This window comes from Sapajus apella, unplaced genomic scaffold, assembly GCF_009761245.1.
Source record: "Sapajus apella isolate SASKATOON/1434 unplaced genomic scaffold, GSC_monkey_1.0 scaffold243, whole genome shotgun sequence".
NCBI classification, from domain to species: Eukaryota; Metazoa; Chordata; class Mammalia; order Primates; family Cebidae; genus Sapajus; species Sapajus apella.
Genome location: NW_022437183.1, coordinates 264,456 through 288,370, shown reverse-complemented (window position 1 = coordinate 288,370; position 23,915 = coordinate 264,456). Strand labels below are relative to the sequence as shown.

The 23,915-nt window shown below is 39.3% G+C and overlaps 1 protein-coding gene and 1 pseudogene across 7 annotated transcripts in view; both read right to left on the bottom strand.

The window, feature by feature from the left end:
* Window positions 1–23,915, bottom strand: part of MARCHF8 (membrane associated ring-CH-type finger 8) — a 121,881-nt gene that overhangs the window by 43,003 nt on the left and 54,963 nt on the right. The window lies entirely within an intron of this gene.
* LOC116545034 lies at window positions 8,139–9,334 on the bottom strand (annotated as a pseudogene).

Here is a 23,915-nt window from a genome sequence, read left to right as displayed (position 1 = left end):
AGAGTGCATGTCCACCAGAAAGTGTCTAGGCCAAGTTGTACTCTTCCTTTTTTGGAAGTCACATTCCTTTTTCTCTAAATCCTGAGCACCCACTTCCCTACCCCATTCCATGAATGAGGGGATAAGAGGGCCTATCACCTGAGGTGAGCCTCACACTGTGAGCAATGTGTCCCTTCTTCCACTTTCCGTTCTCTAAAGAGACTTATTTCCTTGATATTCTGTTCTGCCCTGCATTGTTAACTCCCAGTTTCCTGATGAAGATAATCAGCTCGAAGGCTGATCGCTATTCTTGTCTTCTCTACTTCCTTCCCAGCTTAGACACAGATCATAAAATAGTGATCTCCAGTATGTTTCACGTGGCTAATTATTTTTGTAGAGACAGGGTCTTGCTATGTTGCCCAGGCTGGTCTCAAACTCCTGGCCTCAAGGGATCTTCCTGCCTTGGCCTCCCAAAGTGCTAGGATTATAGGTGTGAGCCACTGTGCCTGGCTCAAACTGATTATTAAGAATCAAGTGTGGGATGGGCGCAGTGGCTCACGCGTGTAATCCCAGCACTCTGGGAGGCCAGGCAGAGTGAATCACCTGAGGCCAGGACTTCGAGACCAGTCTGGCCAACACAGCAAAACCGCATCTCTACTAAAAATACAAAAAATTAGCTGGGAGAGATGGCACACGCCTGTAATTCCAGCTACTCAGGAAGCAGAGGTTGTAGTGAGCTGAGATGACGCCACTGCACTCCAGCCTGGGTAACAGGGTGATGCTCCATCTCAAAAAGAAGAAAAGAAAAGAAAGGACAAGTAAAGAAAAGTAAGGAAAAGAAAAGAAAAGATCAAGTGTGGCCAAGAGTGCTCAAAAATTCAAAAATCCTCAGAATTAATAGAGACATAAAGATCATCTAGTCCAACTCAATCCAGAGCCTCAATCTACAAAATGGCACCCCCAGCTGTTTCCCTTAACACTCCCAGAGAGCTCTCTAGCCACCTGCCAAGGCAGCTAACACTATTCACTCTGCTAAAATATATATATATAAAATACATATATAAATTTATATTATATATATATGTGTGTGTATATATATATATATATTTCCTTATCAGGCTCATCCTTTGGCCTGCAGTATTTATGGGAACACTGGATTATAAAAGCAAATTAAAAGGACAGACGGTTTCGCACAATGGTGGCAACAGTGGTGAGGAGAACAGCATGAACAAGTCAAAACATGGACACCAAATTTCCCTGGAGTATCAGTTAGTTGACAGTAGAGTTGTGAATCCATTAGCACTTAACCAAGTTACTATAATTTGTTCTTACAGACTACACACATGAACAATTCCACCGATGTTTTGGGGCCTCCTTCCATTCCGCATCCCGAATAGCAATATGAATATAATGTAAAAGGAGAACCTCTTCTATAAGAAGGGCTGATAACAGTTTCGATATTTGTCTCCACCAAATCTCATGTTGAAACCTAATTCCCAGTGTTGGAGGTGGGGGCCAGTGGGAAGTGATTAGATCATGGGGCCCGATCTCTCACGAATCATTTTTAGCACGTTACCCTTGGTGCTGTCCTAATGACAGAGTGATTTCTCAGGAAATCTGGTCATTTAAGAATGTGTGGCACCTCCCCCCACCTCTTGCTCCTGCTGTCACCATGTGAGATAACATTTTCCCTCTGCCTTCTGTAAGCAGCCCAAGGCCTCAACAGAAACTGAACAGATTCTGGTGTCAAGCTTCCTAAACAGCCTACAGTACCATGAAGTTCTGTAAAAGAATGAAACCTCTTCTTTACAAATTACTTAGTCTCAGGTATTTCTTTACAGCAACAGGAGTTATAACATAAGGGCTAATAACTGATATAACTAAAACTTTACAAAGAAAGACTCTGGAATATAGTGCCCTTTACATTTTCTTCTATAACTTCATGAAAGTCTATATTCTCCATGTCCTCCTTAGCAGACTGATGTTTGGGTGCACAAATCTTAAGTATATAACATGGGCAAGGATTTGCAATGTTTTTCCATGACAAATGTCAAACAAGCATAAGGGACTGCTAGGCAATATTAATTATAAGTGATAAACTAATCCCCCAATTTTAAGATGATCATGATCTTAGTCAATCAATGTTTCTTGAAAATTTTAAATTAAAACTTTTTTGTGTTATCAGCTTTTTGTGTCTACTGCCTCTCAATCACTGTCATCTTTTCTTACATTCTAAGCATCTCTACTCTGGGTTTAAAATTCCCACTGAAAGAATCAGTCTGGAAGATCTTAAAATCTACACAAGTGCTGATAAAGGTACTTCTCCCAGAGACTAGCTTTCCTGGCAGCTAATACAAAAGATGATGAGTGCACAACATATCCCAGATGTCTCATAAGAATTCTGGTTGCTCTTGGTTATCTGAGGTAAGAGGCCTGATGACTATGGAGGGGCAGGCTTTCATCAGAATTATCAATGAGGGCAAGGTGATGGTTATCAGGCAAGTCCTTCCAACCTCCAGAAAAACTCTGCATTAAAGCTGGACTGCTCCCAAAGTATCTGCGATTCTATGATCACAGTGCCACATTAAAACAGAAAAGAGAGCTCTGATGACCCAGAATGCAGTTTGCAGCTTGAGGACATATATGCATTCTCCCACTGCTGACATTACAACCAAGACCTCAGAACTCTTATGACGATAGCAATGGTACGTCCTTGAGGCAGCAGGAAAGATAATAGGAAAGTATCAACAACCTACCTGCCTGCAGTTCACCCATTCATAGATTTTCCCTGCCTAAGCCACTGCTCTGAAGACTCTGACCTGAAGAACTTTTGCTTTCCATGATCTTCAAAACCTGCCTCCTCAAACACTGCCCAATACTCTAGATGAGACATCCAGTTTGTTCTGACCTTTACTATACATATGTTTAGTCCTTCCAGGATATCGGGACTTCCTCAACTCCTAACAGATTGCCCAAGGGAGCATCCTATGGAATGGAAACCCATCAAACCTTTCCACATTATCTCTGCAATGCCAATCCTGCTCAGCTCAGCAGCAAACTGTAACCCTTGGACACTGGTATGGCTCTAGAGCCCTCTTGTAACTTAAGTGCCACATTCAAGAACATTCCCAAGGCTACCAGTATCATACTATTGCTCTAGGCCAGAATGGCTCTAATAAAGCATGTGTCACTCACTAATTTAAATGACTTAGCTTTTAAACCACTGTACTTGTCAGAGGACCTAGTAACACCTTCATCACACTTCTTTTGTCAGTGTTACAAAAGAAGTAACAAGGATCCCATCACCGTAAAAGCTCTAAGAGATATGCTGGAAGGGAGTCTGCACACACAAAAGAACTTCTGACATACTTGACCAACTGCTTTATTTGCTCTTAAAATGAAAATATAGTATGTGAGTAAAAATTTAAAGTGCCATTTATAAACGACTGATTATATCTTCATTCAAGCATGGATAGCATGTGGGTATCATCCCTTTGTTGATGAGTAAGGTATCATCCAACAATAAGGAGTTCCTAACTCTATTACATGACAGAAACAGGTAAACAACTAACAGATATGACTATGTGGTAAAATTAAATAAACACCGCATCAGAGATAATAAGAATGCTAGTTTCTCGTATTCTCCCACTACCACCCATCCATCCACAATGAGAACAGAAAGGAAGGAGACATAAGGGAAGGTTTGGGAAGTTAGTAAGTGGAACTACTGCAATAATCTAGATCAAGGTCAGCAAACTTTTTTCGTAAAGGGCCAGACAGTAAATATTCTCTATTACACCTACTCAATTCTGCCATTGTCAGACAAAAGTAGCACAAGGAAATGAACATGACTCTATGAACATGACTCTATTCCAGTAAAACTGTATGAACACTGAAATTTTGATTTCATATCATTTTCATGTATCATAATTTAATCTTTTGACTTTTTTCCAACCATTTAAAAATGTAAAAACAATTTTTGGCTGGCAAGACATACAAAAACCGCAGTGGCTGGATTTGGACCATGGGCTATGATTTGCCAACCCCTGACCTACACAGCTGCCTGAAATAGGGCAGTAGCACCAGAGCAGAGAGGAAGTATGAAAAAAGAAAATGTTTCAGGGTTGGAATTGGTAAAACTTATTGATGATGAGGTGTTAATAGCAAACACGGCAAAGGGAGTTCCCTAGTTTCTAGCCCAGGTGACTCAAAGGGAATGTCATGAACAATAACAGCAGTAGCTCTCCTTCACCTGAAGAGGACAACTGCACCTGGATTGTCTCATCACCACTGCCCAGGTGATGAGAACTGTGTAAACTCAGCGGAAGTGAGCCAAGGTTCAAATCCCACCTTCATCAATTACCACATACCCAACCTTTTTGATTCTCAGCATCCAAATCAATCCACAAAATGATCATGACCACAACAGTAATGCCTACTTCAAAGGGTTGCTGTGAGAATTCAATTTAGTGAGTTAACCTATGGAAAGTCCTTGGGATAGCTCACAGTAAAATATAAGTGTTAGCCATTATTCAAAATAAAAAAATTTTAATCCATAAATATAAGTTACAGAGGCAATTTATAAATACCTTACGTGGGCCTACTTAAATACAGTAAATAACAGTATTCATAGTAGTAAACATTCTTAAACATTTAAGCAATCTGTGAATACTGGACACAGCATACAGCATTATTTAAGCTAAATAATATCAAATTAAGTTCCTTTAATACTAAGGGGAAAAAATCAATGCTGAAGTAATGTTGGCCAGGATAAAAAGCACAGAAGTATGTGTGGTTCAGAGCAGAGCAAAGTTGGTCTTGAGAGTTAGAATGGGACAAGGGTCTAAAATCGGTGACAATAAGTACAATTGTGGTCTGGGCTAGTCACCAGATTTCTGGGGGACTCCATCAGGCAGTTTTGTTATGTTCTAAGCACTTATCTATTCTACAAATTCCATTCCACCACACATGAGGTGGTGTGAAGCAAATACCAACGTGAGATTAACACCTGCTGCAATTACTGTACTTCTAAAAACAAATCACTCTGACAGCAAGAATGTAATCACATTTTCAATTAGGAGATGGAAAATATAAAATATTTTAAATTGGAATATTTCATATGACTTGATAAAAAGAAGCATTAACTACTTTGTTGAATGATATGTATTTCAACTGAAAGAAATCACAAAATATACTTAACCTTGTTCTTTATCTGTAATATCTTGAAAAGTTGCTGTTCTAAGGTATATAGTTTTCTAGTTCATTACCCATTCTGGCAACTAAACCTGTGAACAGCTAAAAAAAAATCAGCTTATTTTTAATTATGTTACATTGTTTAGAAAACTATTTTCATCATATGAAACCCACTCTGCTTTGCTTTTAAGGGTCTTTCCCCCAAAAGTTCTTCACTGAAGAACAACGGATAGGGAATGAAAGAGGTGAAGTCACTTTTATCAATCTATCTATGATACATCTGAATCCAGAATGTGCCCAAATACCTTCATTTTGAAGCCTCCTGAATAAGACAGGAAAAGATAAACTGCCTAGGTAGGTATACCATGATTTGATTAATCAGTAAAAAGATTACCCAAAACCAATAATTCCAAGTATCGCTTTGTTTGATATCTTGATTTTTATTCCCTAGGACAACACAGGAAGTGTTAGACAACTCACCCACTGGCCTTTAAATTGTTTCATATCATTTACTGTTTATTATTGTCTACCACAACTCTTTGTTCATCTCACATTTGGCAAGCATATTCTTTTATTTCCTAAAACGTGATGTGAAAAGCTTTAAATCTACAGAAAAGCTAAAAGAATAGTACAATGAATACTTGTGTGTACTTCACCTAGATGCATCAACTGTTATAAAGTTTGCCCCATTTGCTTTTTCCTTCTCTGATACACATATTCTGATGCACAAAATTAACTGTAATTCTGTCATTATCATCTAATATATAGACAATATTCAACTTTCCCAGCTGTCCAAACACACCTTATAGTTGCTATGTTTTCTGACAGGTTCCATCAAGGTATCCATATTACACCAGTTGTCTCTTTAGTTTTTTTTAAATCTAAAATAGTCCTCCCACATTTTTCTGTTTTTATTTATGTTTTATTTTTTCTAAACCCCACCCCAGCCACATTTTTCTGTTTTTAATGATAAACAACTTCTAAAGTCAGGGATTCAAAGTTCAAATTTTCCCCAAGAAATTTTTAGTATTACCTTGAATTTAACAAAATAATTTTTTCAGTTATTATCAAAGTTTTCTTGGTAAAAGAAGCAAGCCTTGTGACTGAGTTACATTTGGGATGACAACTCTCAGTGGATTTGTGTGGGAGGCCACTGAGGCCAGAAGTACACTCACTGAGTGACTATCTCCCAAAAAGCGACCATTTCATCTCCACCACTTTCCAGAAAATAGGCAGTCTCCTCTAAGTTCAGTAAGAACCTGAGGTCACACTGCTAATAGATGAAAAGATCTTTGCTCTCAGGAAACAGGCAACTACACACCTTGTAACAATCCTAGGGTGTATTACAAATCAGTTGAGCACATCTTTCACAATTAGCGAGTATGACTCTGCTTAGAAGTTCTAATTACATACACAACAAGTAATACATAAGCACTATACCTTAATCAGCCTAAGTCCTAACTCAAAACCAAAGCCCTGAGGCAAAAGATGCTATTAAGATGTCCTTGTGACCAGGCATGGTGGCTCATGCCTGTAATCCCAGCACTTTGGGAGGCCAAGGTGGGCAGATCACAGGTCAGGAGATCAAGACCATCCTAACATGGTGAAACCCCATCTCTACTAAAAATACAAAAAAATTAGCTGGGCATGGTGGCATATGCCTGCAGTCCCAGCTACTCGGAGGCTGAGGCAGGAGAATCCCTTGAATGCGGAGGCAGAGGCTGCACTGAGACAAGATCGTGCCACTTGCTCCAGTCTGAGCAACAGGGCAAGACTCCATCTCAAAAAAAAAAAAAAATGTCCTGTAACTCTACCACTGTTCATGTATTACCTGAACAGTGTAGATCCAACAGCAGTCCCCTGCTGATTTTAAAAAACAAAAAACCAGACTTCCAAAATGTGGTAAATTGATTTCTTAAGAAGCAAACATGAAAAACACACAAATTCAGCATTAGGATGACTGGATGAAAAGGTTGACAGCTCATTCCCTATGCAAAAGTGGTATGGAAGAAAGATATAAAACATTTCAAGCCAGGTGTGATGGCTTACTTCCATAACCCCAACACTTGGCCTCCCAAGTGAGCTATAATTACACCACCACCACTGTACCTCAACTTGGCAACAGAATGTCTCCCCTGTCTCTTAAAAACACAAAACAGGCCAGGTGTGGTGGCTCACACCTGTAATCCCAGCACTTAGGAGGTTGAAGCAGGTGGATCACAAGGTTAGGAGTTCAAGACCATGTTGGCCAACATGGGGAAACCCCATCTCTACTAAAAATACAAAAAATTAGCTGGGTGTAGTGGCATGTGCCTGTAATTCTAGCTCCTTAGGAGGCTGAGGCAGGAGAATCACTTGAACTCAGGAGCCAGAGGTTGCAGTGAGCCAAGATCCTGCCATTGCAGTTCAGTCTGGGTGACAGGGTGAGACTCCATTTCAGAAAAACACACAGACACACAGACACAGACACAGACACAGACAGACAGACACACACACACACACACACACACACACACACACACACACACACACACAAAACAAAACGATTACAAATGGGATCTAATTAAACTTAAGAGCCTTTTTTTAAAAAATTATTTAAGATCTTTATTAACAGGTCCTTGCAGTTTGTTGACTTTTTTGAAAAAATCAAGTTGTAAACTTTTACTACAAATTAAAAATGAAGTTCTTAAAAATCTCAACTTGACCAGGTATGAAACAATTTAAAAACCTTTAAAGGCGTATTGAGAAAAACCAGGCTTTTTAAAAAAAACACGTTTGTTATTACCAAAAAGAGACATCTTTAGGTGAAAATAAAAACCCCATGCTGCATAGATAATGCAGATAGTTCTATTTATCTGGTCAACGGGCAAAAGCAAGCACTTAAGGTCTTCAGCTCCAATCTTTTGTTCATTTCTTATTGCTGGAATTTCTTATTTCTTCTTGTTGGATGACTAAACCGGAAGCCGTCATTTACTCAGCCCCACCCTGCTCAGCCTCAGGAGCAGACGAATTCTCAGCTGGTGGATTCGCTGCTTTTGTCTCTTTGCCATCTTGTGGTTTAGGGTTTCCTGGGCGTCTGCGTCGGTAATTGACGTTGCGGCCGTACTGAGTGGAGGTGGCTGCTGACCTTGGGTCTCATTTCCTTGATTTTCTTTATCCTCTTCATTGCCGTCCTCTCTAGGCTGTCTTTGGCGAGGAAGGCCCCCCTACGGAATCGTGGTCTATATCCCCGATACATATTCTGCCTCATTGGTCTACCTTGTTCTCCTGCACCCTGGTTGTCAGCACCCTCCATCACTTCTCCCTGCACAGGAGGGTTGGAATATTGTGATCCACGCCCATAGGGTCTCCGCATGTAGTAAGGTGGGAACCTTCGCCTGCGGTAGGGCCGGCGTTGTTGGGCCTGGCCTTCGGGAGCACTCTCTGATCCCTCTGTCTTTTCCCCACTCTCACTATTGTGGTAGTTTTGCTGGTAATTGCGTGGAGGACCCCTACAACGTGGATAGCGTCTATAATGGTTACGGTCTGCTGCATATTTACTGCCTTGAACTGAAACGCCACCAGGACCTGTAACATTTGCTGCCTCCGCACCCTTTTCTCCTTCAACAACATCAAACTCCACAGTCTCTCCATCTCCTACACTGCTAAGGTACTTCCTGGGGTTATTCTTCTTTATGGCAGTCTGGTGTACAAATACATCTTCCTTGGTGTCATTCCTGTTGATGAAACCATATCCGTTCCTTACACTGAACCATTTTACTGTTCCCAAAACCTTCATTGTGGTGACCTTCTTGTCCCTGCCGGCAGGCGCCGCCAATGTGAGGCCGCCCGGGCCACCGCTCCCTGGGCCGCTGCCTGTAGTGCCCGGCTTGGTGTTGGCGGCGCTGAGGGCGGGAGCGGCAAGGGGGCAGCGGGCGACTGCTGGGTCTCGGCCTTGCTGCTCATGGTTGAGGTGATGGTGACTGAGGCCGGCTGTGGCAGCTATGGTTCCTCCCGGAATGTGATGGTAACTAGGCCATAGGCCGGCGGCGGTGGCGCTGCTCAGGGCTCTCTGGGGTCCGCTCTCCGCTCCCGCTACCGATCCAACTCACTTAAGAGGTTTTGCACAGCAAAAGAAACTATCATTAAAGTGAACCGGAAACCAACAGAATAGGAAAAAATTTTTTCAATCTACCCATCTGGCGACTAATAACCAGAATCTACAAAGACCTTAAACAAATCTACAAGAAAAAAACAAACAACTCCATCAAAAAGTGGGCAAAGGATATGAACAGACTCTTCTCAAAAGAAGACATTTATGCAGCCAACAAACATGAAAAAAAGCTCATCATCACTGGTCATTACAGAAATGCAAATCAAAACCACACTGAGATACCATTTCATGCCAGTTAGAATGGTGATCATTAAAAAACAGGAGACAACAGATACTGGAGAGGATGTGGAGAAACAGGAACACTTTTACACGGTTGGTGGGAATGTAAATTAGTTCAACCATTGTGGAAGTCAGTGTGGCTATTTCTCAAGGATCTAGAAATAAAAATGCCATTTGACCCAGCAATCCCATTACTGAGTATATACTCAAAGGATTATAAAATATTGTTATAAAGACACATGCACACATATGTTTACTGCAGCACTGTTTACAATAGCAAAGACTTGGAACCAACCCAAATGCCCATCAATGATAGACTGGATAAAGAAAATGTGGCACATATACACAATGGAATACCATGCAGCCATAAAAAAGGATGAGTTCATGTCCTTTGTAGGGACATGGATGAATCTGGAAACCATCATTCTCCGCAAACTGACACAAGAACAGAAAACCAAACACTGCATGTTCTCACTCATAAGTGGGTGCTGAACAATGAGGACACAGGGAGGGTAACACCACATACCAGGGCCTGTTGGGGGATGGGGAGGCTAGAGGAGGAATAGCAGGGGATAGGGGAGATTGGGAAGGAGTAACATTAGGAAAAATACCTAATGTAGATGACGGGGGGATGGAAGCAGCAAACCACCATGGCACGTGTATACCTATGTAACAAACCTGCATGATCTGCACATGTACCCCTGAATGTAAAGTATAAAAAAACAAAAACTATTTGATGCACAAATGAATGAAAAAAATATGTGTGTGCAGTCTATTTCTATTCATGTGCAAGTATTTTTTTAGAGGAAACCAAACAATATGGAAAAAATATACAGTAAGGTGACCATGAATAAGGCATTTATCTTGGGGGCTGTTTTATTCCTGTGTAAAATAAGGAAGTCATCTTAATAACATCACATATCAAAAGCCGTTAACAACTATTACAGAATACTAGGACTATAATATTATTTATTGAAATCTCTGCATTAAAAAATAAATTTGGGGCCCAGTATGGTGGCTCACATCTGTAATTCCAACACTTTGGAAAGCCAAGGTGGGAGGATGGCTTGAGGACAGGAATTTGAGGCCAGCCTTGGCAACAGACCAAGTTGTTATCTCTACAAAATAAAAAATTTATCCAGGCGTGATGGTGTATGCCTACAGTCCCAGCTACTCAAGAGGCTGAGGTGGGAGGATCACTTGAGCCCAGGAGTTCAAAGCTGCAGTGAGCTATGATCACGGCACTACACTCCAGCCTGTGAGACAGAGTAAGACTCAGTCTGTAAATTAAATAAATAAAAGCAAAGAGTGAAAACTAAATAAATATATTTGAGTGGTTTTCTTATTTTCAACAGTTACTGACAATATCGGAAAAATTATCTGCCACCTAGCTGTCCAGTTCACCTAAGACAGCTACAAGACAGAGTAGTAACAACCAAGAAATCATAATCATGAAGTTCTACAGTGATACCTAGACAAGTGTATTCATACACCACCTTGACTCAATTTATATGCAACACACTGAAACTAGCTGCAAATGCTTCACTTACCACATAACCAGATTAGACTCTTGGTTTTACCTAGATTATGTGACCTCTTAACTAGCAAACTCTCACTAGACCAAAATCCACAGAGGTCAGCTACAGTTATTCTGTGCATTCTTTCTGTCTCTAAACTCTGAAAAATACAGCAAACCATTACCAGTTCCCAAGTTTTATGTGAGAATTGGCTGAGATAGGGAAGTCTATAATATATAAAATAGCTGGAACTGACATTGTTGGTTTTTTACTAACATTTAAAATTGCAGGACCTCAAAGCTGCACATACTTTTATCTGCATTTAAGCTTCAAAATCTACATATGCAAAAGAAAATATAGCAGTTCAAATTGGTCAACTTGAATTTAATGTTTCATAATAACATGCTCTTTTTTAATCTCTAGAAGACCATCCCAACTCCTCTTTATTCTCAAAGAAAACAAGCCCACCAGGCAGAAAATGACCATTTAGTAAAGAACTCATCTTTGGTTCTTAAATGTTAAGCATGCTACAACTTTCTATACATGCTTGAGCCAACTAGGAGATACTCCCAAGGGATTTCAGTGATAGCTTTGATTACCAAATAGGAAAAACATGCTTGGAAGCAGAAGTGAAAGAATCACTCCAGGGACCAAGGACAGATAAACAGGTGACAAAGAAATTCTGGTTTCCAAGTATGAGAATATTAATCTCTTAAGGCCCTTGCAGGTAAGGTAGATGGATGGTTCAAGAGGCCACAGAAATGATCTCACAGGTGGTGATGCGTAACGAGACAGTAATCTGCAACAGGTTTATTTTAAAGATACATACAGTATTCATATCTTCATGTACACATACTTCTATATAAAAGCTAGAAATGGTCTAAAAGACAGTAACTAGAATGCTGAGAGATTCAACTAATAATATGTGAGATGAGGGACTTTTATCCTGTAGAGTAAGACTGGCAGTTCCTAGAAGCAAAAAGTAAAAGTGTCAGTAAGAGAAAGCTATAGGGAGTTTGTTCTTATAATGGATCTCAAATCTCTGGTAGCCAAAAAAAAACCCCACAAAATAACTGCCTTCAGAAGTAGTGGGTTAGCATCAGGGGAGATGCCCTAATGGTGCCCTAAAAACAAACTGGCCATGATAATACAGGGTAGGTTCAAGCATTAATCTGGGAGTTTGCTTACATGGCTCTGGAGAGACTGTAATGTTAAAACTCAAGTTTTCTCCAGGTTCCTTATATTAGGTTTTTATTATTTAAAAGGGAAGAATTCATCTAATAGAGAAAAGAGAATAATTTTTCTTTTTTTTTTTTTTTTGAGACGGAGTTTCATTCTTGTTGACCAGGCTGGAGTGCAATGGCACCTCGGCTCACTGCAACCTCCGCCTCCCAGGTTCAAGCGATTCGAAAAGAGATTAATTTTTAAGAAGTAAAAGTGTGGTGATTCTGTCTAAAAATATTGTTATCACTTGAACATTGTGAGGTCATTTTTTCAAAACATGTTAGGTACAAGTGAATACAATATGATCTGTCAACAAAATTGTTCATATTAGTGAACTAATATGAATTAGTTCACTCGTGTATTTTTAGAGCAAATATGAAATGTGTTTACATGACCATCATCCTGATGCTGCACGGTAAAATCCTCCTTTTCACCTCAGTGGCAGGACAATAGGCCAAAAATAGGAGTTTGTAAATATGTAAAAGAAAATACCACTTTTATTTTCTATGTAGCTTAAATATAAGTTGATCACCTTTCAGGAATCCTGGGATATAGACCAGTTCTTTCAGGATCTCATTTTCAAGGAATACAGGGCAGAAAGTTGAAAAATGTATTTTTTCGGACAACCTTGCAACTTGGGTTCCAGATATGTAGAAGAATTCCAGATAATTTATGCAGAGACTCCACCCTTAAGGAGGGGGAGAACAACTCCCCAGTCTTTAAAGGTGGGCTATGCATAGTGACTTCCTTCCAAAGAATACAGTACAAAAGGGGAGAAAAAGAGTAACTTTACAGTGGAAAACCTGACAGTCACTATCTCAGCCAGGTGGTCAAGAAAAACAGTCATAAATCATGTTGATAGAGTGTACTTGAAAATCTAGGCAAAACCATTCAGGACGTAGGTGTAGGCAAGGACTTCATGACCAAAACACCAAAAGCATTGACAACAAAAGCCAAAATAGACAAACGGGACCTAATCAAACTCCACAGCTTCTGCACAGCAAAAGAAACAATCATTAGAGTGAATCGGCAACCAACAGATTGGGAAAAAATTTTTGCAGTTTACCCATCTGACAAAGGGCTGATATCCAAAATTTACAAAGAACTAAAGCAGATTCACAAGAAAAAAACTAACAAGCCCATTCAAAAATGGGCAAAGGATATGAACAGACACTTTACAAAAGAAGACATACGTGAGGCCAACAAACATATGAAAAAATGCTCATCATCACTGGTCATAAGAGAAATGCAAATCAAAACTACATTGAGATACCATCTCACGCCGGTAAGAATGGCGAACATTAAAAAATCTGGAGACAGCAGATGCTGGAGAGGATGTGGAGAAGTAGGAACACTTTTGCACTGTTGGTGGGAGTGTAAATTAGTTCAACCATTGTGGAAGACAGTGTGGCGATTCCTCAAGGACATAGAAATAGAAATTCCATTTGACCCAGCAATCCCATTACTGGGTATATATCCAAAGGATTACAAATCGTTCTACTATAAGGACACGTGTACATGAATGTTCATTGCAGCACTGTTTACAATAGCAAGGACCTGGAACCAACCCAAATGCCCATCGACGATAGACTGGATAGGGAAAATGTGGCACATATACACCATGGAATATTATGCAGCCATCAAAAACGATGAGTTTGGGTCCTTTATGGGGACATGGATGAACCTGGAAACCATCATTCTCAGCAAACTGACAGAGGAGCAGAAGATCAAACACCGCATGTTCTCACTCATAGGCGGGTGTTGAACGATGAGAGCACATGGACACAGGCAGGGGAGCACTACACACTGGGGTCAGTTGGGGGGAAATAGGGGAGGGACGGTGGGGGGTGGGGAGCTGGGGAGGGATAGCAGGGGGAGAAATGCCAGATGTAGGTGATGGGGAGGAAGGCAGCAAATCACACTGCCACGTGTGTTCCTATGCAACAATTTTGCATGTTCTTCACATGTACCCCAAAACCTAAAATGCAATAAAATAAATAAATGGGGAAAAAAAAAAAAGAAATAGTATATTATATCTGTGGACTTTGTTCTCAAAACCTATAACCCTAGTCTAGTCATGAGAAAAACATCAGACAATTCCCAGTAGAAGGACATTCTATGAAATATTTGATCAGTTACTCTTCAAGACTGTCAAGGTAATCTAAAACAAAGAAAGTCTGAGAAGCTGTCACAACCAGGAGGAGCCTAAGGAGATACAACAACAAAATGTAATATATTACATCCTAGAGATGAGATCCTGGAACACAAAAGCAGGGAAATCTGAATAAAGTGTGGACTTTAATTATAATGTATTCATATTAGTTCACTAACTGTGATGAATGTAGCATATTATTTTAAGGTGTTAATAATAGGAGAAACTGGAAGCTCAGTTCAAGATGGCTAAGTAGAAGCAGCTAGTATGTACCTCTTCCGCAGAAAGCTCCACAACAGTGAGTAGATATTCACCCTTCAAATAGGTCATCTAAACAGAACACTGGAATTCAACTGAAGAGCAACAGGAAGCACGGAACACAAAGGAGAAGGAAACAAGGCAGGTGCTCAGCCCGGATTGCTCAGAGATGGAAGAAGCTTCTAGATGCTGGGAAAGGATAGATGATGAGAGACTCCCAGGGCTCCACATTCCCACCATGGACTTTTGCAAAGCTAGCTGCTGGAGACGCCCCTGACCCTTGCAGGGCCTCACAGGTATCCAGCCTAACAGAGCGAGTTGCCTGGAGATTGACAGAGGCATTGATCAAACTCAGATGGAGTCCACAGGCTTCTGAGCCCTGAGCAGCTGCTGCTACCAACCACCAAGCCAGGAAGGAAGAGAGGAGGCCAGGCACTTTTACATAACCTAAGAACAATGATGCCACCGCCACTGCTGCTCCAGACTGCTGTGGTCTGAGGTGTAAGCAAACCACATTCCCCACAACTGCCTGCCTCCCTGACAGCTGTCTACCTAGCTGCTCCCACTGAGAGGAGCCTACTCTTCCTGGTAGCAGACCCACAACACAGGATTGCTTGAAGCTAGCAGTTTGAGACCAGCCTGGGCAACACAGTGAGACCCCATCTCTGCAAAAAATTTTAAAAATTAGCCAGGTATGGTGGTACATGACTGTGGTACCAATGATTCTACAGGCTGAAGCAGGAGGATCACTTGAGCCCAGGTCAAGGCTACAATGAGCTGTGATTGCATAACTGCACTTCAGCCTGGGTGAAAAAGTGAGACCAGTCTCTTTAAAAAAAAAAAAAAGATCAAGCATCAACCCTTCTGTGGCCACCTCAGCTTGCTCTTCCCTGCAAGCACCACTTATTGGCCTGGTGGTCCAACTGGACAACCCAATACAAAATTTGCTGTCATAAGCATATAGCATAGAAATAACTATATCAAAACTCCTGCCACCCCAGTTCTGCAAGAGAACATGAACCTGCTCATACACCCAGTACATTGCTACTGTAACTGGCATTTGAGAAAGTGATCACACTAAGACTATCTATAACCAAGGAAATGTTTTACCACCTGAAAGTACACAAAACCAAAGTCAGAAAACCCTCCACAACATAAATTATAGTCATATCCTCAAGAGAGGGAATCCTGCCCAAATGAAAGTAATTTTTCTTGCTTTGTTTCCAGGCTAAAGTGCCTCCTGAGTTCAAGTGATTCCCCTGCCTCAGCCTCCCAAGTAGCTGGGACTACAGGTGCATGCCACCATGCCCAGCTAATTTTTTATATTTTAGTAGAGACGCGGTTTCACCATGTTGGCCAGGATGGTCTTGATCTCTGACCTCCTGATCCGTCCACCTCAGCCTCCCAAAGTGCTGGGATTACAGGCGTGAGCCACCGCTCCTGGCAATAATATTCTTCAAATATAAGAAAAAGGTAGTTTATTCAGATGAGAAGAAACTGAATAATTCTGGATGTATTAAAAAAAGTGTTACAACACCCACAAAGGATCACATTACCTCTAGTAATGGATCCTAATCAAAATGAGATCTTTGTAACACCTGATAAATAATTAAAAATAATTGATTTTGAAGAAGTTCAACCATCTCCAACAGAAAACTGAAATCTAAGACAAAAAAAAACCTTTTTTTAAAAATTTAGCAGAGCAATAGATTTTTCTTTAAAAGAAAAAGTGGAACTCCTGAAAATGAAAAATTTATGGAGGAAATTATGAAATACAGTTGAAAGCTTTAAAAATAAACTGGGCCAGGCAAAAGAAACTCAGAGAGTGCAGACAGGTCTTGCAAATTACCAACGTCAGAACAAATTAAAGAAACAAGAATTTTTAAAAACGAAGAAAGCCTTCAAAAAGTATGAGATTAAATAAAACATAAAAACCTATGAGTGCTAGGTATTCCTGATGGAGAAGAAAAAATTAAAAGTTTGGAAAACCTATTTGAGGAGATAACTGAGAGAAAACTTTCCTAGTCTTCCTACAGATTTAGACAGTAAGTTACAAAAGGTTAAGAGAACTCCAGGTAGACGCATTGCAAGATAAGACTTCACCAAAATAATCATCAAACTATCTAAAGTCAGTGTGAAGGGAAAAATCCTAAAAAAGTATCTAATCACCTATAAAGAGAATTGCATCAGACTTACAGTGGACTTCTTAGCAGAAACTTTGCAAGCCAGAAGAGACTGGGGTACGATTTTCAGACTTCTTAAAGAAACAAACAGTTAACCACAAATTTTATATCCTGCTAGAATAAACTTCATAAATAAAGGAGAAATAAATGTTTTTCCCACACAAGCAAACACTAAGGGAATTTGTTATCATTAGACCAGATCTGCAAGAAACGCTCAAGGGAGTTCTAAACATGGAAATGAAAGGTTGATACTTGCCATCATAAAGCACACAAAAGTATAAAATTCATAGGTCTTTAAAAACAATTAATGCATGAGACTATAAAGCAACTAGATCAAAGTATGACAGAAACAACACTTTACATATGAGTGTTAAATGTAAATGGATTAAATGCTTCATTTAAAGGATACAGATCAGGGCACAGTGGCTCACATGTGTAATCCAAGCAGGTTGGGAGACCAAGGGGGAAGATAATCTGAGACCAGGAGCTGAAGACCAGTTTGGACAACACAGTGACAAAAAATTTTTTTAATTAGCTGGGCATTGTGGCACACCTGTAGTAACAGCTACATGGGAGACTGAGGCAGAAGGATCGCTTGAGCTCACAAGTATGAAGCTGTACTGGATTCCCTACAGCCTGGGCAACAGAGCAAGATCATGTCTCTCTTTTCATTTTCTTTTTTTTTTTTTGAGACAGAGTCTTGCTCTGTCACCCACGCTGGAATGCAGTGCTGCAATCCCAGCTCAGTGCAACATCCACTTCCCAGGTTCAAGCAATTCTTCTGCCTCAGCATCCCAAGTAGCTGGGATGCACATCTGACTAATTTTTCTATTTTTAGTAGAGATGAATTTTCACCATGTTGGCCAGGCTGGTCTTGAACTCCTGACCTCGTGATCTGTCCACCTCAGCCTCCCAAAGTGCTGGGATTACAGGCATGAGCCACCACGCCTGGCCTAAGATCTTGTCTCAAAAAAAAAACAAACAAACAACAAAAAAACATATATATAGAGAGAGAGATTCACTACATGGATTTTAAAGTCGTAATTCAATCATATGCTACTTATTTAAAAAAACTTCATCTAATTTGTAAAGATACTTACAGACTCAAGGTAAAGGGGTGAAAAAATATATTCCACACAAAAAGAAACCAAAAACAAGCAGGGGTAGCTATAGTTAGATCAAATAAAACAGACAACATAAATCAACAACAGTAAAAAAAAAGACAAAAGTAGTAATTATACAATGATAAGCAGATCAATTCAACAAGATAACAATCCTATGTATGTATACATCCAACACCAGATAACCTGGATTCATAAAGCAAATACTACTAGACCTAAGAGACAGAAAGCAATTCAATAATAGTGGGAGATATAGGATGTTTGTCCTCTCCAAATCTCATGTTGAAAGGTGATACCCTATGTTGAAGGTAGGGGCTAGTGGGAGGTGTTTGGGTCACGGGGGCAGATCCCTCATGAATGGCTTGGTGCCATCCCTGTAGTAATGAATGAGCTCTCGCTCTATTAGTTTACACAAAAGCTGGTTGTTTAAAAGAGCCTGGTACTTCCTCCTTCTCTCATGTTCCTTCTATTGTCAAGTGACATGCTGGCTCCTCTTTGTCTTCCACCATGAGTAAAAGCTTTCTGAGGCTTCACCAGATCAGATGCTGGTACTATGCTTCCTGTACAGTCTGCAGAAGGTGAACCAAATAAACATCTCTTCTATAAATAAGAGATGTCATCCTTCATGGCGAATTGGGGACTTCAACATCCCACTGACAGCACTAGACAGATCACTGGGACAGAAAATCAACAAAAAAAAAACTGGATTTAAATTGGACTCTAGAATAAATAGACCCAACGGACATTTATACAGCAAGCTACCCAACAATCACAGAATATACAATCTTCTTATCAGCATGTGGAACATTCTCTAAGACAGACCTTATCTCAAGGCGTGAAGCAATACATTTTTAAATACATTTTTAAAAACTGAAATCAAATGTCTTCTCAGACCACAGTGGAAAAACCTAAAATCAATCCCAAGAAGGACTCTCAAATCTATACAAATACATGGAAATTAACCAGCTCTTGGATGATTTTGGGGTCAGTGATGAAATTAAGATGGAAATTAAAAATTTTTTTAAACAAATGAAAGTAGATACACAACACACCAAAACCTCTGGAATACAGCAAAAGCTTATAGTGTTGAATGTAAACGGATTCAAGAAAGAAAAGTTTATAGTGTTAAAAGACTAAACCGTAAAAACAGAAAGACCACAAATTAACCTGACATAGCACCTTAAGGAACTAGAAAAACAAGAACAAACCAAACCCAAAGCTAGCAGAAGAAAAGAAATAACGAAGAGCGGAACTAAATAAATTCAGATCATAAAACACAAATAAAAGAAAAAAAAGTTGCTTCACTGAAAAGATAAACAAAATTGACAGACCACTAGCTACACTAACCAAGAGAGACAATTCATATAAGCACAATCAGAAATTAAAAAGACATTACAAATGATACAACAGAAATACAAAATATCATCAGAGTCTACTATGAATATCTCTATACTCACAAACTAGAAAACCTAGATGAAATGGGTAAATTCCTAAAAACATACAACCTCTCAAGAATGAACCAAGAAAAAAGAAAAAGCCTAAAGAGACCAACAACCAGTATTAAGACTTGACCAGTAATAAAAATTTTAAAAATCTCCCAACAACAAAAAAGCCCAGGACCAGATGAATTCACAGCCAAATTCTACCAGGCATACAAAGCAGAATAGGTACAAATCCCACTGACACTGTTCCCCACAATTGAAAAAAAATCCTCTCTAACTTATTCTATGAAGCCAGTATCACCCTAACACCAAATCCAAGAAAGGACATATAAGAACAGAAACACAATCAATCAATACCCTAATGAACACAGATGCAAAAACACTCAAGAAAACACTAGTAAACCCCTAAGAACTGGAACAAACAAGAATCCCCACTCTCACAACTCTTATTCAAGACAGTACTAAAACTCCTACAGGGCCAGAGCAGTTAAGGCAAGAGCAAGAAAGAAAACACATCTAAATTGTAAAAGAGGAAGTTAAACTATCTGTTTGCTGATGATATCATTTTATGCCTGGAAAATCCTAAGACTCCTCCAAAACACTCCTAAATTTGATAAATTAATTCAGTAGAGTTTCTGGACACAAAAATCAATCTATAAAAATCAGTAGTGTTTCTTTTGTTTAGTTGGGTTTTGTTTGTCTGTTTTTGAAACAGGGTCTCACTCTGTTACCCAGGCCGGAGCGCAGTGGCATGGTCATGGCTCACGATATCCTCAACCTCCTGGGCTCAAGTGATCCTCCCACCTCAGCATCCCGAGTTGCTGGGACTACAGTGCTACCACACCCAACTAATTTTTGCATTTTTTGTTCAGAGGAGGAATCAGTAGCATTTCTATACAACAATAATAATAATCAAGCTAAGAGCCAAACCAAGAAGTCAATCCCACTTACAACAGCTACCAAAAAAAAAAAAAAAAACCTAGGAATATACTCAACCAAGGATGTGAAAGATCTCCATAAAAAAAACTACAAAATACTGATGAAAGAAACACAGAAGACAAACAAATGGAAAAACATCCCATGATCATGGATTAAAGAATCAGTATTATTAAAATGACCATACTATCCCCAAAAGATACCTGCAGATTCAATGCAATTCCTATAAAAATACTAACATCGTTTTTCATGAAATTAGAAAAAACAATCCTAAAATACATATGGAATCAAAAAAGAGCCTGAATGGCCAAAGCAATGGTAAGCAAAAAGAACTCTTGAGACATCATATTACTTGACTTCAAATTGTACTACAAGGCAAATCGTACTACAAGACAAATGGGACTTAATTAAAATAAAAAGCTTCTACACAGCAAACAAATAATCAACAGAGAAAACAGACAATCTACAGAACAGGGGAAAATAACTGCAAACTATGCATCTTACAAAAGACTAATTTGCAGACTCTACAAGGAACTCAACTCTTAAAAAGAAAAAAATAACCCTATTAAAAAACGGGCAAAGGACACGAACATACATTTTGCAAAAGATGACATACAAATGGCCAAAAAACATTTAAAAAGTTCAACTTCACTAATCACCAGGGGAATGCAAATTAAAGCAATGAGATACCATTTCGCACCAGTCAGAATGGCTATTATTAAAGTGTCAAAAACCTTAATAACAGATGTTGGCAACAATAAAGATAAAAGGGAATGCTCATACACTGTTGTTGGGAGTGTAAAAATAGTACAGCTTTATGGAAAACAGTATAGAGACTTCTCAAAGAACTAACAAATACCATTTAATCCAGTGATCCCACTACTGAGGATCTATCCAAAGGGAAGGAAATAATTATATCAAATATTTACTGGAGGACTACTCACAACAGCAAAGATATAAAATCAGTCTAAGTGCCCATCAATGGATGACTAGATAAAGTAATCCACACCATGTAATATTACTCAGCTATTAAAAAAAAGAATGAATTCACGTTTTTTGCAGCAACATGGATAGAAATGGAGGTAACTATCTTACCTGAAATAACTCAGAGCAAGTCAAATATCGATCACACAAGTGGGGGCTGAAAAATATGTACACAGGGGCATAGAGAGTAGAATAATAGACACTGGAGACTCAAAAAGGTGGGACGATGGGAGTGGGTAAGGGAGGAGAAACTACTCATGGGTGCTATGGACACTATTCAGGTGGTATTTACCACTATGCAATATACCTGTGTAACAACACTGCACTTGTACTAAATCTATAAATAACATCAATATAAGAAACTGGGTATTAGGTATATGAAAATACTCCATCCTAGCTTAACAATTTTTTTGTAAATCTAAAACTAGACTAAAATAAACTTTTTTTTGAGATGGAGTTTCACTCTTGTTGCCCAGGCTGGAATGCAATGGCACAGTCTTGGCTCACTGCAACCTCCACCTCCCAGGTTCAAATAATTCTCCTGCCTCAGCCTCCCCAGTATCTGGGATGGATTACAGGCATGCACCACCATGCCCAGCTAATTTTGTATTTTTAGTCGAGGCAGGTTTTCTCCATGTTGTCCAGGCTTGTCTCAAACTCCTGACCTCAGGTGACCCGCCCACCTTGGCCTCCCAAAATGTTGGGATTACAGGCATGAGACACCATGCCCGGCCTAAAATAAACTTTCATAAAAATGAAACCAGGCCAGGCGCAGTGGCTCACTTGCAGTCCCAGCAAACTCAGGAGTCTGAGATCAGTCTGGGCAATACCAAGACCCTGACTCTATAAAAGGAAAGAAAAACTTATCCAGGTGTGGTCTATACGCCCAGCTACTCAGGAGGTTTATGCAGAAGGATCATTTGAGTCCCGGAGTTTGTGGCTGTGGTGTGCTCTGTTCACACCACTGCATGCTAGCCTGGGTGACAGAGCAAGATCTGTATTCAAAACTAAATAAAAAATAATAACAAAAATAAAAATAAAACTGAAGATATCAAGTGAGGGAAAAAAGCAAACTCAGAATAGTCATACATGATAGGAATGACAGAAAAGGGCATTAAAACTGTCATTATTGTGGTATTTCATAGAGTCAGAAAGTTGAATAGGGACATGGGAGACATAAAAAAGATCCAAACCGAATGTCCAGTGATAAAAACATGTCTGAGATTAAAAAAAAAAAAATACACTAGATGGAATTACTGGCAGATTAGAAACTGAAAATGCTAATAAACTTATAAACAAAGTAATTGGAATATCCAAAATAAAATGCAGAAAGAAAAAATAACCTTAAAAAATTAAAAGTGCAGCAGTGGACAACTTTAAGCCAGTCAATGTGTATAAAAGAGTCCCCAAAGAAAGAATGGGGGGACAGAAAAATTATCTGAAGAATAGCCAAAAAACTCCAAATTCTACAAAAACTGTAAACCCACTGATCAACAAAGCACAACTTCAGAATACAAGAAATAAATAAAAAATATTTTTTAAATAAAGCTGAAAGAAGTCATTGTCAGCCAACTCACATTATAAGAAATGCTAAAGGAAGTCTTTTAGGCAAAAAAAAAAAAAGATGGAAATACACCAGAAATGGTAACTACCTGAGTACACAGATCTTTATTAGTATTTAAAGTGTTTTTTGAAAAATACTATATTCTGGGGTTTAAAATTTATTAAAAGACAATAACAAACAAGCCAGAAGGAAAGAAATGAAAGTATACTATTGTAAGGTTCTCATATTGTATTTGAAATAATACATCATCTTGACAGCAACATGACCCCATATCACTGAAACTGAATTCACATTCATTCATTCATTAACTGCACTGACTACTGTATAAAAGTCATTAACCCTCCATAGAAGATTACAGATACGGGCTTCAGCGAGGGTGTGTTAACAGATTAGACTAAGGTAACAAATGGATTTGAGTCTAGGTGAAATGCAAGGGTTTGCTCTTCTCCTGGGATTCAGAAGGAATAATATCTTCCAAGCACAGGAGGATCAGAAATCATAGTGAAAGATTTTGGGTTGAACCTGTGCCAGGAAAACTGCATAAATAAAAATGGGCTCCACTGGACAAAAATTTACCTTTCAAATCAATCCTGATGCCACATTTGAGATCCTAGAAACACAATCACCATTTTCATCCTGTGCCATTGCTGCTGAAGCTCTCATGGGGCCCTGCAAGTTCCTGGTTCAACTGCTCTTCCACTTCTGTCACCTAATCTGGGCTCCATGACACTCTGAACTGTCAGGCTGCCACTGGATATTCAAAGTATCCCCACACTAAGGTGAGACAGAATAGTTTCTCTTTCTTTCCAATAACAATCAAAATCCCAATTCTACAAATAATTGATAAATGCCATTTATTTAGACCTTAAAAATCCCATTAAATAAAATCAATAAGGCTTTATTAAATATCCACCTACAGTAAACCTGCAGTGAGAGTGTATATCAGAAGAATATTCCTTCCTGGCCTACCTGTTGGACATTTTTCTTTCT